At 35.6% G+C, this 14,606-nt stretch overlaps 2 long non-coding RNA genes across 2 annotated transcripts; one reads left to right on the plus strand and one right to left on the minus strand.

The window, feature by feature from the left end:
• Window positions 1-8,525: 8,525 nt before the first annotated feature.
• LOC130054447 (uncharacterized) lies at window positions 8,526-14,606 on the minus strand. Its single transcript, XR_008802767.1, has 2 exons — window positions 14,158-14,606; window positions 8,526-9,160 (listed from the first exon to the last, which is right to left on the minus strand). It is a non-coding gene; the product is annotated as an uncharacterized LOC130054447 (long non-coding RNA).
• On the plus strand, window positions 9,221-12,259 carry LOC130054446 (uncharacterized). Its single transcript, XR_008802766.1, has 2 exons — window positions 9,221-11,338; window positions 11,944-12,259. It is a non-coding gene; the product is annotated as an uncharacterized LOC130054446 (long non-coding RNA).

Here is a 14,606-nt window from a genome sequence, read left to right on the forward strand (position 1 = left end):
ATGAATATCGTAATATTAATGAGCGCATATCTATTTCCTTAAACTATTATAACAAATGAAATCCGGAAACAGGGGGGGGGGGGGGGGGGGGGGGGGTTGGGGGGGTTGGGGGGGTTATATATATACCAGGGCGATTTTTCCGCCAAAGGGGAGACTCTATACTGATTTTGTACATAGGGGGAAATTATATCCTGGGGCGCAATTCCGGGCCCGTTTTTCCGGGGGGGGGGGGGTCTATGATACAACACCGGATCCCCACGGGATGAAACATATCTGATATACATATTACATGTAAAAGCCCTACATTAACTGGATACTGGATATTGGACTACAAGGGCTTTGCAATTGAGGACTAACCAAATCACGGTTAGGGTGGTTCGGGAGGGGTTGTCCCCCTCCCTTACGGGAGAAAATATTGAAGCATTACAGGTAATGATCAATTGCAAGCACATTAAATTCTTATCTTTGAAATGATGGGGGGGGGGGGGGTGGTTGGGTTCCATCTCCACACCCCTTAATTCTGCAAGTGAGACTGTTAGTTAACTCTATGATAAAATTTAGAAGATATAAAACAGAAAGAATTTTGATACAAGTAAAAAGTTTCATATATTTTTGGAAAATTATCTAGATGTGCAATATTTAGGATTAAGCTCAATAAAAATCCGAAGTACGTAACATTTGATAAGGGTAATTTTCGCATGGGGCGCCTCTATGCCGGCTTGATTAGATCGCGTCGTATACGTACATTTAATGACAGAGTGAAATTTTAGTGTTTTTATTGAAGAAAATATGTGGTTGTCATAGACAAAAAACTCCGCACTTTTATCGTGTCCAGAGTTAAATGTCGCACTTTTAAAGGTATTTTGTTGATTAGGAATATGCATTGATTGATCACTATTTTACGATCAAGTGTTGCATCTATATATTTTGGAAAATGAACTATACGTGATGGCTGGTCGAGGGGTTGGGGAAAGGGTGGGTGCTTTGATCAGTCCGCTACTAAAGTTTTCCTAGTAATGAAGACAGTATTAGTTCTTCATTGTAAAATCTATTTCCAATATCAACCGTAACTATTTCAACTCCAGTAAAGCTTCCACCAAAAAATTACAACAAACAACAAATCATCGATACATAAATGTTCGAGATTATGTCTCTAGGTAGTGTCAAAAATAACAACGAAATCTTTCTTTGGAAGCGGAAGACCATAATGATAACAGAGATAACAATGAGGTCTTCAGTTGGAAGCGGAGGACCTGAATTACAGTAAACAAAAAACCCATTTATACTAGACTAGATAGGTTAGGGTCAATGGCTTATGATCTCGTGTCTGACGAAGCGTAACGTGTAGAATATAATAGGGTAGATTGTTAATTGGGAATACAAAATGACTGACTAGTGGGACCACTATTTTTTTTTTTTTATTTAAGTAGTGTCAAGAACAACGAAATCTTCCGTTGGAAACGGAAGACCTTAATGATATCTTATTCAGGTTTCCATTTGGGAGCAGAAGACCTTAACTACAAGACTTGTTCGGTTAGGGTCAATGTGTTATGTTGTCGTGTCCGACGAAGCGTAACGACTAGGATTTAAAAGGATAGTTTGTTAATTGGGAATACACAATGACTGACCAGTTGGGCCACTATATTTTTTTTTATATCCGAACTAAACATCGTGTGATTATTTCCTGTACATATATGAAGTATTCAAATTGTACATTGTATAGAATATCAGGGACTAAGTAGAGTGATTGAACAGTATTTTCCGTTCAAGTGCCATTTCTATCTGGTCAAAACGAGCCTTTTGTCAATTTTGGACCATAAATTCTGCAGGAGGAGGGGTGGCTTCTGCTCCTCCGCCGCTAAAGTTTTTTTTTTTTTTAAATTTCAAAATATTCATAAATAAACACCGCACGATTATCTATTCTAAATATTCAAATTATTCAAAATGTTAACGTTGTCTATTTCAACTTTCAATATAGTTAGGAAGCTAAGTGAATAACGCTGAATTTTACCGCAGATATCCATTGACTTCATTTACCTGATTATTATAGATCAACACAATTATATTTATATGTGTACTTTTAAAAAGTGGCGGATCCAGGGGGTTAAATTGCAATATGAATACTTTACTTTTGAAGAAAGAAAAAATAGAAAACCCAAACAGATAGAAACTCCAAATAAACAATGAAACATACTAGTAAAGATCACAGGAATTTATCACGTACAAAATCAGTATCTAGGTAGTATTAGTGGGTTAGTGTCTGACGAAGCGTAACGGCCAGAACTCAATGGTGAAGTTCGTTAATTGGAATTACACAATGACTGACCAGTGCTTTACGTTCAAGGGTAAAAATGGGCCACTTGTCAATTCTAGAAATTGAACTGTGCGAGGGAGAGGGGGATGTTCGCTCTCGGTCATCCACCACTAAAGTTAATAAACATCATATGATGAATTCCTTGACATGTATATATGTAAAGTATTCAAAATGTTAACATTAAATTTACTTGTATTTTAACTTCCAATAATGTTACAATGATAGATGAGTACCGCTGTTATAGGCATCACCAAAATTATCTAGCTAGTGGCGGATCCAGAGGGGTAAGAAGTAGGCATAAAATCGTGATAACAGTACTTTGCTTTTGGAATAATGATAAATAAACCCTGACAAGACAACCCTGATATATATATATAAATGTCCGTGATCATAGAAATGTATCACATAAAAAATCGATGACTAAGTGGAATAACAATTAATTGTCAATGATAACAGGTTTTCATTGCGAAGCAGACCTTAATTACAATAAACAAGTACACCCACAAGATGTTGTCGTGTCTGACGAACCGTAACGAGTAGGATTTAAAAGGGTAGTTTGTTAATTGGGAATACACAATGACTGACCAGTGTCCCCACTACATTTTTTTTTAAATTTCCGAACTAAACATCGTGTGACTGTTTATACCATACAAATATGAAATATTCAAATTGTACATTGTAGAATACCAGGGACTAAGTAGAGTTACAATGGGAGTAGTTTTTTTAATTGGAAGTACACAATGACTGACCAATATTTTCCGTTTGAAAGTGCCATTTCTATCTGGTCAAAACGAGCCTTTTGTCAATTTTGGACCATAAATCCTGCAGGAAGAGGGATGGCTTCCGCTCCTCCGCCTCTAAAGTTGTTTTTCTAATTTCAAAATATTAAAAAATAATCCTCGTATGATTATGTATCCTAGATATTTAAAGTATTCGAAATGTTAACGTTGTTTATTTCAACTTTCAATATAGTTAGGAAGCTAATATTAAGTGAATAACGCTAAATATTACCGCAGATATCCATTGACTTCATTTACCTAATTAGTAGATCAACACAATACGTCTACCTAATAACTGGCGGTTCCAGGGGGTTAAACTGCAATATCAATACTTTGCTCTTGAAGAAGAAGAAGAAGGGGGAAAAACCAAACAAATAAAAACTCCAAATAAGCAATGAAACACACGAGTAAAGATCATTAGGAATTTATCACGTACAAAATCAACTCACGACTAGTGTCAGTGGCTGTATTCAATGATGAAGTTTGTTAATTAGAAATACACATTGACTGACCAGTGTTTTACGTTCAAGGGTAATGTCTATCTGGTCAAAATGGGCCGCTTGTCAATATTAGAAATTGAATTGTGCGAAGTAGGGGTGGAGTGTCGTTCTCGGTTATCTACCACTAAAGTTAATAAACATAACATCATATGATGAAGGCATGCCTTTATATATATATATATATATATATATATATATATATATATATAAAGTATTCAAAATGTTTACATTAGATTATATCTACATTTATTTTAACTTTCAATAAGTTAGAATGATAGGTGAGTACATGTACCGCTGTTATAGGCATCACCAGAATTAATTTAGCTAGTGGCGTATCCAGGGGGGTATTATAAGAAGTAGGTATAAAATCGTTGTAACGGTACATGTACTTTGATTTTTGAACACTGATAAATAAATCAGATAATCCTGATATATAAATGTCCGAAATCATAGAAATGTATCACAATACAAAATCGTTGACTAAGTAGTGTCAATGGATTGATTTAAGGTTTCATGTCCAACGAAGCGTAACGATTATGATTTACGAGGGTAGATTGTTAATTAATTGGGAGTACACAATGACTGAACAGTGCTTTACATTCAATAGTCGTGTATATCTGGTCATTAAGTGGCTGGGGAAATAATTAGTACTATGCGTGAGGGATGGGAATGGGACGGGGGATCCGCCCATTCGCCACTGAAGTTATTATTTGAAAAATAAACATCGTATAGTTAAATTCTTTTGCGTATACAAGGTATTCAAAATATTAACGTCATCTATTTTATCATCCAATGAAATTAAAATGATAAGTGAAGACTGTTGTATCCACACAACTTGTGTAACTAATTAGTGGCGGATCTCGGGGTTAATACATTTGTAAGTAGACCTAAAAATTTGCGATAACATTGCTTTGCTTTATGAGTAAAAAAAGTCTACAATATTAATAAAACATTGATACACAAATGTCGAAAATCATATAAGTTTATCACTATAAAATCGCTCGAGATGTTTAGAACACTTAGAGCCGAACTTCCCTAGAGTCGAGACGTCTGTTAACCGTTTATTCGGACACGCCTGTCAAAGTCTTTTCGACGCTTAATGTAAAGGTAGCAATCGGAGAAAGTACTTTGACTTGAGAATGAATACGATTGTAGAAGGGAGGGAAAGATGGACCGAAGCATGCATTTTGTAAAACGATTCTTGTGTTGTTAAATAATCGAGAATCTTATTTGAGATGTCTGATTCGGTTCACTAAACAACTTAGCATCACCTAGCAGAGTTCATGTTTCACCGTAAGCACTTAACACTAATTTTAGAATATGTAAACAAGTTGTAAGCTAGGCCTATTCCGTAATTCAACAACATATCACAGGAACTGGTAATTTAATCTGTAGTAATAATACTGCTACCCTTTATAAAACCACAAGGATGGTGGGTGACGATAATTTTAAGAACTATTTTGAAACGAAGTTTTGAGTGAAGTATCAGCCCTTGTAGGTCCCCCCCCCCCCCAATAGCAGCTGATTAGGGGATGGTACGGTATATGGTATATACCCACACTATTATTAATACAGACAAAATTACCGGTTCCTGTGAACATATTTTAGTACCTGACGACATATGAAGGGTTGTGAATAGTGAATGTGAGCAACTGCATGTGAATGCACGGGCAATGGAAGTTGATGTAAATAGATACATGTAGTATGTGCATGTATATATATTTATACATGCACATACTATATATTTACATTAACTTACAGTGCCCGTGTGTGAATGAGTATTTCATAGTGTTCTTGTCTGCTTGTTGCAATAATATAGTCCCGTCCAATTTTATATGGATATTTTTGTGCAAGGGTTATATGTATACAATTAAAATTGCATGGGGAAAAGTTTAGTAATGCAGAGCTCTAATATCTTTTATTATCTCTCATGTTTTTTAGACATTTATTCACAAACACATAGGCCTACACATAAGAGTTTATAATTACTATATATATTTAAAAATTAATGCCATGCCTTGGCTTTTAAGTTCATTTTAAGAATCATGACAAACAACACTTTTTAAGATACAATTTTCTGTTTTATTGTTATATTCATGGAATAAAAATCCCATCCTGTGTTTTATTTGGGATATCTATTCCCATTCATGCTCAAATAGGATATTTACTGCCATTTCATGTTCATTATGGGACATTTCCTCCTATGGGACATTGTATCCCATATTAAGTTTAAATATGGGAGTTAAAATCCTATGGGAGAAATTATATTTTTTCTCCCATAGGATTTTTGGTGGGAGTGAAAATCCCCCAAGTGGGATTAAAAATCCCTCCAAAATCCCATGGGATTTTTTGATTTCAGGTGAAATATCTTAAAAACTACAATAGGTGCAAGTGTAAATGTTGGTGCATGTCTTGTGAACATAAAATCCCATCTTTTTTTGTGAAGGGTTTATTTGTATCCTTAATAAAAGGGTTGGCGAAACTCCGGACTTTTGTCGTGTCCAGAGTTAAATGTCGCACTGTTAAAAGTTATATCACACTGATAAATGGATATCTACAAGTGTAAAAGTTATATCACACTGACAAATGGATATCTACATGTGTAAAAGTTATATCACACTGATAAATGCAAGGTGAAGATAACGAACAGTGATCAATCTCATAACTCCTACAAGCAATACAAAAAAGATAGCTGGGCAAACACGGACCCCTGGACACACCAGAGGTGGGATCAGGTGCCTAGGAGGAGTAAGCATCCCCTGTTGACCGGTCACACCCGCCGTGAGCCCCATATCCTTATCAGGTAAACGGAATTATCCGCAGTCAAAATCAGTGTGCCAAGAACGGCTTAACAATCGGTATGAAACACGTCAGACAGCATTTGACCCAATGCGAGGTTGTATTGTAACTAGATCGTTATAAAGACCATGGAATTTGCGAAATGCTGACTTCAATCGAGACTGTTGAAATCCCTGTACCATCAACTTGTTTGTCAGTAGCTTACCTCGATTTAAAAACTGACTATACCCAGAACAAGCTCTTGCTTATCGAATCAGTTGAGATATATAAACACCATATGCAGGTGATAATGGAACATTGCTACATAAATGTGGGAAGTTGACGATGGAGAAGCTAAAATCATCCCGTTTGTCATACAGTTGAGTTGTCAGTTTGCCGTTAATGTCTACTTTCAATAAAATATCTAAGTATGAAGCAGAAGTGGACGACTCTGTGGTGTCCTTTATTTCGAGCTCACAGGGATATATCAAATCGACATATGAATGAAAGCTATCATTGTTAATAGACAAAACGTCATCGATATATCAAAAAGTCGAATTGAAAGTCACAGCGAGAGATTTTTTCTTCTCACGTAGAAGTTTTTGAATAAATTCTGCTTCATATGAATATAAAAACAGGTCAGCTAACAAAGGAACACAAATGGATATCTACATGTGTAAAAGTGATATCACACTGATAAATGGATATCTACATGTGTAAAGTTATATCACACTGACAAATGGATATCTACATGTGTAAAACTAAAGAAAACAAAACCTGATAGGAAATTCCATTTACTCGTGCCGTTTTTATATTAACAGTTACACTTTTCATTGTTCATTTAAATCAATGCGTGGAGTCAAACACCTGCTTCTTCCTTTTGTCGGGAAAGCTATACGTGTTACTCTGAATCGTAAATGAGACATAGATGATGTCCTTCATGCGGTGTTTCTTCAGGAAATAGAATATTATCATTTGACATATCAGCCATTTAATTCCCTTACCATAGTGACGAATCAATCAATCTGTAGATTCAAGCCTTTTTGTTCTCAATTAGCATTAGTTAAACCTCACACAACAGAAGGAGGAAATTGTTTTTTGCACTATCAACACCAGTGCATACCCTTCTCTTTTTAAAGAAGTAAAATATAATGTTAACATCGTGATGAAATATAAGTACATCTAAACAGAGTGGTTTTATTACAGAAAAGTCAACTAGTGCAAGGAAGGCGATTCCGTTGTCTTCGTTTTATACTCCAAAGGGTGTTGGTTGTTTACAACAAGATAGTATTTCAAGTAGGTAATTGAAAATGAGCACGAATAGCAGATGTTTTTTTCTTTTCCATTGACGTTTCTCTGCTGACATGACACACACTTCTTGAACACGTAATATATTACACCTTTTGAAATATACATACATGTATCTCAGCTTTCATAATAAGATTGTATACATGTACTTCAATATGTATATTTACTAATGGTTATTGTGTCAATTCTATCACTATGGTGTTTCAAGGTAATATACTGTAAACGTATTATATTTGGCGTGTACGATATTTGGCGGAAATCGTTTTTTCAACAAGTTAGCGTAGATTTGATTTAGCGCATTCCTGAATTATTTTAAACATCTAGATTTACGGATGACATTTAGCGATGTACTTGATTTAGCGGAAGCTGTGTTTCGCCAAAGGCGCTAAATAGAATACACAGCCAAATGTAATACATTTACAGTATTTCTCTATAAAAGTATTGTTAGGTCATTCTGACATACAATTTAATTACAATACAGCTGTCTGAGATGTTTCATACCGATTGTTAGGCCGTTCTTGGCACTCTGATTTTGACTACGTATAACCCCGTTTACCTGGTCGGGATATAGGGCTCACGGTGGGTGTGACCGGTTGACCGGGGTTGCTTACTCCTCCTAGGCACCTGATCTCACCTCTGGTGTATCCAGGGGTCCGTGTTTGCCCAACTATCTATTTTGTATTGCTTATAGGAGTTATGAGATTGATCACTCTTCGTTATCTACACCTTTCATGCATATAAAATAGTTATCTCCAAAAGAATTCTCACTAGGAAGAAAAGGGAAGTTTCAAGGACGGTCAGACATCTTGATTAGAAACCTATATGACCTAACAGAACAAGTTCTTGATTTGGATAAATGTCATGGCTTTAATGAATCAATTAAACATACAACAGATGCGCCGAGCTTCCCATAAGCTTTTTAGCTGCATATCAAAAGTGAGTAGAAAACCACACCACCGAAGGACCTGGAAACAGTGAATGGCTCTCTAGATAGCAAAATTCCGCCAGACCCGCACGATGATGCAGCTTCAACATAATGTCTCTTTCCGCACAATGATGTACCCTCAACATGGCCCTTTATGAAGCCATGACGCTGAATCTGAAATTTAAAGCAAAATCCGCAGCAGAAAAAGTCCTCTTAACCGTGCAGGAAATTTACCTATACAAAATTTGGGGAGGGTGGGTGGGGATTTTCATGCGACCAACCCGCTGGGAAGTTTCAAGCAAAAAGGGGGAAGCATGCGCAAAGGAATGCTTACGTCATTTTGAAAGATTAAATGTAAAATTAAAACCCAGTACTACAAGTAATAACCTTTCCGAAATACAAGCAATATTGACATGGTAAATTAGTTCGAATCTTAGTCGATAACTTTGTTTATCTTGAATGGATAAATTTTAATATCTGGGTTGTTTGTATGATGAAGGGTATATTATAATGAGAGCGTGGACTAATTTCTGTTTTACTGACTTATAGAAATTACCTCTATGCTTCCAATGTTTTATACCACATAGTGCACACAAACTAGAGATATAGAATATTAGTACACTGTAATTTTGTAAGGAAATATTAGCATATTCCGGTAGAAGAAAGTGGTTTTTCTAAAATACTAGATAATACTATGTTTGACTTATGTTGTGATTTTAGATTGTAGATCTAGAATAATTTAATGGCATAGATGATAGAATGATAACGGAAGTATATGTATAATATAGATGTCTTTTTCTGTGCGGGGAATCATTCATCCACCTGTAGTTGATGATTAGTTCAGTCTGTAAGTGCTTTGTTGGACTACAGTATGATATTTTACTCACATTTCAGAGGCTTTTAATGGATTCTGCACTTCAAATGGAGCATTTTATGCTTTTCTAGGATTTACATAAAGTTTTAGAATCGTTTGATATGATATTGAGAAAAAAAGGAACGATTGGAGAGAGGTAAACCAATGCATCGAACGTGAATTGTTACACTCAGCATATGTAGGAGTGCATAGTTAATGATAAAAGTGATTAACAAAAGCATATATCACGTGAACGTTTGGTATTGCTGCTCATTTGGACGTCTTTCTGGTGATACCATAAAAACAGATATCTCTTGTCGCGACACGTGTAGGCACAATAAAAGATCTCGTGAGCACCGTGCTGGGGTCAAACGTTTTGGCACTTCATATATAGCTCGTAAAGTCTGTACACGGGTGAACAATTCTGCAAATTAGGCTTTAGGCTTCTGCTTTTATCGAGCCAACGCCTGCAACGACAAGGGATCTCATTTTTTAAGGTCTCAAATCAGGGACCCGTGGATCTTGCTTCTAATTGCTGAGAGTTGGAGGAAGAAGCACTCGCTGTCTATTGTTACATCTAAGGTCGGACACAACCAAGGCACATTCACTGTCTGGTGAGAAAGCGAATGTTCCTAGTACCAAGTCACGAAGTAGGTATCGGACCCCTGTAGTGAAAATGCATTATTTTTATATTAAAAAAATCGTCATGAATAAATGCTGCATGAGGCCGTTCTTTACCTATTGAATTTGACTATGGATTACTCTGTGTCCCTGATCAAGATAGATAGCTCACGGCGGGTGTGACCGGTCAACAGGGGATGCTTACTCCTCCAAGACATCTGATCCCATCTTTGATATTTCCAAGAGTCCGTATTTGCCCGGATTTCAGTTTTGTATTCTTTATAGGATTCTTGAGACTTACCACTGCTTGTTATCTTTACCCTTTTCTTTACCCCTGCACAATTTAAAACAAATATATGAATAATTATGAAGAGCACGGAATACTCTAGCAAAATTGTGAAATGCTTGGCCCCTGCGTCAGTGGTTCAGGTTGTATAGTGGTGTTCAAATGGCTTGCCCTGAAAAGTCTCTGTAAATAAGTCATAGAAACCGTCATATATACCAGCTGTAGGTGCCTGAAACAGAGACCAGAAGATATCTTTCAACACATGTAGTGCGAGCTACCGAACCTTAATGAGGATATATGTTCATTAAATAATTATATTTTTTTTCATACTAAATTCATTCCACGTATAAAAGCACGAGTGAAAAATAATCTATGACCTAAGAGGAAAAAAATATTGGTCTATCTTGTGTAATGAAATTTCTTCATGTGAAGTTTCAAATGTGTGAATTCATACGGATAATTATTCATGTTTATATGCAAGGATATAATTTGTCTAGACAAACTTTGAAATAAATCCACCCCAAACCCAAGCAACATTCCTTCGTAATGATTTTTATAAATATTGTATTTGCTATAGAATGTCGTCTTGTGTAGATGAATTAGATATGCAAGGAAGATAGCAGTTGAACAATCGTCAGTAACGAATGACTCCTCTTTTTACATAAAGGTGTATAAATGTAATACGATGCATAACACGTGAAAAGTGCATAAAAATCACACTCCGTATTGTTGTAAACAAACACTAAACTGGTTCAGCGCTTTGTTGACGTCAGTTTTGAAATTTTCTACAAACTTTGTGTACATCATATGACGCTCTGTGAGAAACTGATATAAAGAGAAGGCTGGTAGTACAGAAGGTCAGAACAAAGAGACAATGACAGAGAAAACATCTCTACTGTTTTGGCTGTTGGTGTATATCGTGTCTACCTTCATACTGGGGACTGTGGAGGTGTGTCATTACCTACTCTCCCCTAGTGAGTGTTTGCATTTTACTATCGATAATTGTTTAAACAAAAAGAGAGAATATATTTAAATATTCGATTCAATAAGATAATAGCTTTGAAATGATTGTATCTTTAAGATGACTTTACGTGTATTTATAATATAAGTTGTAAAATGTGCCGAAACTTTGCTACCATTTTAAGTGAATTTAAGTATGTTTGACGCAGTCACTCTGTAGTAGAATATTAGCTTTGTAAGTAGTAGGCTACTAGTTCGATTCGCGCTCGTGCAATGGTGGCATGAAACATAAAACGTAAACATAGGTAGTTATTACTCCTTCGCCAAAAGTTCGGCATTTAGAAGTGAGAATCACGTTTCTTTGAGATATAAACAGAGGTCCCATGACGCGGCAGGAGTTCGCTGGATAAAGAACGCTCACCGCTATGGTCGTTTCTCCTGATGCTGATAACGTCTCAAGATGATTGATATTTTCTCAAAGAGACGTCAAATAAACAATATGTTTCAAAATGTTGACATTAGAATAAATTAATATGAAATATTGACGATGTATGATATATATGTATGATACATATCAATGTGCCTAAAATTCCTTTGATGTATACATTTGTATTTTTAGTCATCCGCCGGCGTGAATCTTATGCTTCACTAGCTGAGTATGAGGAAGTCAATGCTACTTGATCTTCAAGGAAACTTTTCAACACCCACGTGTTGTCTCCACCTTCCAAGTTGCCAGGGCCCTAACACTGGTCTTGATCTTATTCATCGGCCTCATTAACGATGGTTGTGAATACCATTTTGTTGTACAATGTTGTAATGGACATTTGTTTGAAACAAAGGGATCGGTCATGAACTTTGTATGTTATCACATTTTGTTCAACAAAATGCCATTGTTATACGTTTTGTTCTTCAAATAAACTTCAAAGTGTCTGGTACATTTGTTAGTTGGTGATTCTGTATTGTTTCCTCATCTAGAATAATCCCACCGCAGCTCTGTTTTTGCTAAGTTGGATCAATTAAATGAACACCAATGTAACGATGAAAAATAAATAAATCACGAAATGAGAGCAGACTAGGAACTAATCGCAAAATGCTACTTGAATATGCTGATCCCCTAACATTAGAGATGTACATTATATATGCACAAAAATACAAACTTTATACTGAATTGGGATGATCAGAAATAGAAGGTATTACACAGCACTGGGATTATGAGTGGTACTAAAATGCGAAAAGTACCCAAATAATAGCTATTATAATATATATGATTACCTAATGGCTCACGACGGGTGTGACTTGTCAACAAGGGATGTCTACTAGGTTCTTAATCCCATCTCTTGTGTTCTTGGGATCCGTGTTTCACCCGTTTTCGATTTTGTACTTTTGAAAGATTGCATGTTATTTTATCACTGATCACCACTTCTCATTTTGAATCATATTAGTTTTATTCTTTAATTTTTATTTTTATATATTCTAGTTTGCCAGACGGGCTTTACAGAAACCCAGAGATGAAAATGGAAAGAAGTGAAAAATAATTAAGATTTAATCGACCCTAATAGTAATGTCCCTTCAAGGAACAAATCACATTGAAAAATTGATATGTACATGTGTTAAAGTAAATTCACACTGAAACTGATATATACATATAAAACTATATGAAAGAATAGTTAGAGTCTGCTCGCATTCAATGTCCATAAATATACAGCATATGACATTAAGACCTGATATGAAATTCGTATGTTGTGTTCCATTTACTCGTTTCGTTTTTATATTAACAGTTACACTTTTCAATGTTCATTTAAATCAATGCGTGGAGTCAAGCACCTGCTTCTTCCTTTTGTCGGGAAAGCTGCATGTACACGTGTTACTCTGAATGGTAAATGAGACATAGAAGCTGTCCTTCATGCGGTTTTTCTTCAGGAAATATAATACTATCATTTCCCTTACCATAGGGACGAATCAATCAATCTGTAGATTCAAGCCTTTTTGTTCTCAATTAGTATCAGTTAAAGCTTACCCAATAAAAGGAGGAAATTGTTTTTTGCACTATCAACACCAGTGCATACCTTTCTCTTTTTAAAGAAGTAAAATATAATGTTAACATCGTGATGAAATATAAGTACATGTAAACAGAGTGGTTTTATTACAGAAAAGTCAACTAGTGCAAGGAAGGCGATTCCCTTGTCTGCGTTTTATACTACAAAGTAGGTAATTGAAAATGAGCACGAATAGCAGATGTTTTTTTCTTTCCCATTGACGTTTCTCTGCTGACATGACACACACTTTTTGAACATGTAAGATATTACACCTTTTGAAATATACATACACGTATCTCAGCTTTCATAATAAAATTGTATACATGTACTTCAATATCTATATTTACTAATGGTTATTGTGTCAATTCTATCACTAGTGTTTCAAGGTAATATATTTCTCTATAAAAGTATAGTCAGGTCATTCTGACATACAATTTAATTACAATACAGCTGTCTGACATGTTTCATACCGATTGTTAGGCCGTTCTTGTCACACTGATTTTGACTAGGGATAACCCTGTTTACCTGATCGGAATATAGGGCTCACGGCGGGTGTGACCGGTCAACAGGAGATGCTTACTCCTTTTAGGCACCCGATCCCACCTCTGGTGTGTCCAGGGGTCCGTGTTTGCCCAACTATCTATTTTGTATTGCTTATAGGAGTTATGAGATTGATCACTGTTTGTTATCTTCACCTTTCATGCATATAAAATAGATATCTGGGTTGTTTGTATGATGAGGGGTATATTATAATAAGAGCTTGGACTATTTCTGTTTTACTGACTTATAGAAATTACTTCTATGCTTCCAATGTTTTTATACCACATACTGCACACCAACTAGAGATATAAAATATTAGTACAATGTAATTTTGTAAGGAAATATTAGTGTATTCTGGTGGAAGAATATGGTTTTTCTTAAATACTAGATACTGCTATGTTTGAATCATATTTGTTCAACAAAATGCCATTGTTATACGTTTTTGTCTCTGAAATAAACTTATTCAAAGTCTGGTAGATTTGTTAGTTGGTGATTCTGTATTGAGACTTTTGCATAAATTGGTGCGAGTAACTAGTTAGTATTCTCGTAGATTGATTTGTTTCCTCATCTTGCATAATCCCACAGCAGCTCTGTTTTTGCTGAGTTGGGTCAATTAAATGAACACAAATATAAAGATAAAGAATAAATAAATCACGGAATGAGAGCATACTAACAACTAATCGCAAAATGTTACTTCAATATGCTG

This window comes from Ostrea edulis, chromosome 4, assembly GCF_947568905.1.
Source record: "Ostrea edulis chromosome 4, xbOstEdul1.1, whole genome shotgun sequence".
NCBI lineage: Eukaryota > Metazoa > Mollusca > Bivalvia > Ostreida > Ostreidae > Ostrea > Ostrea edulis.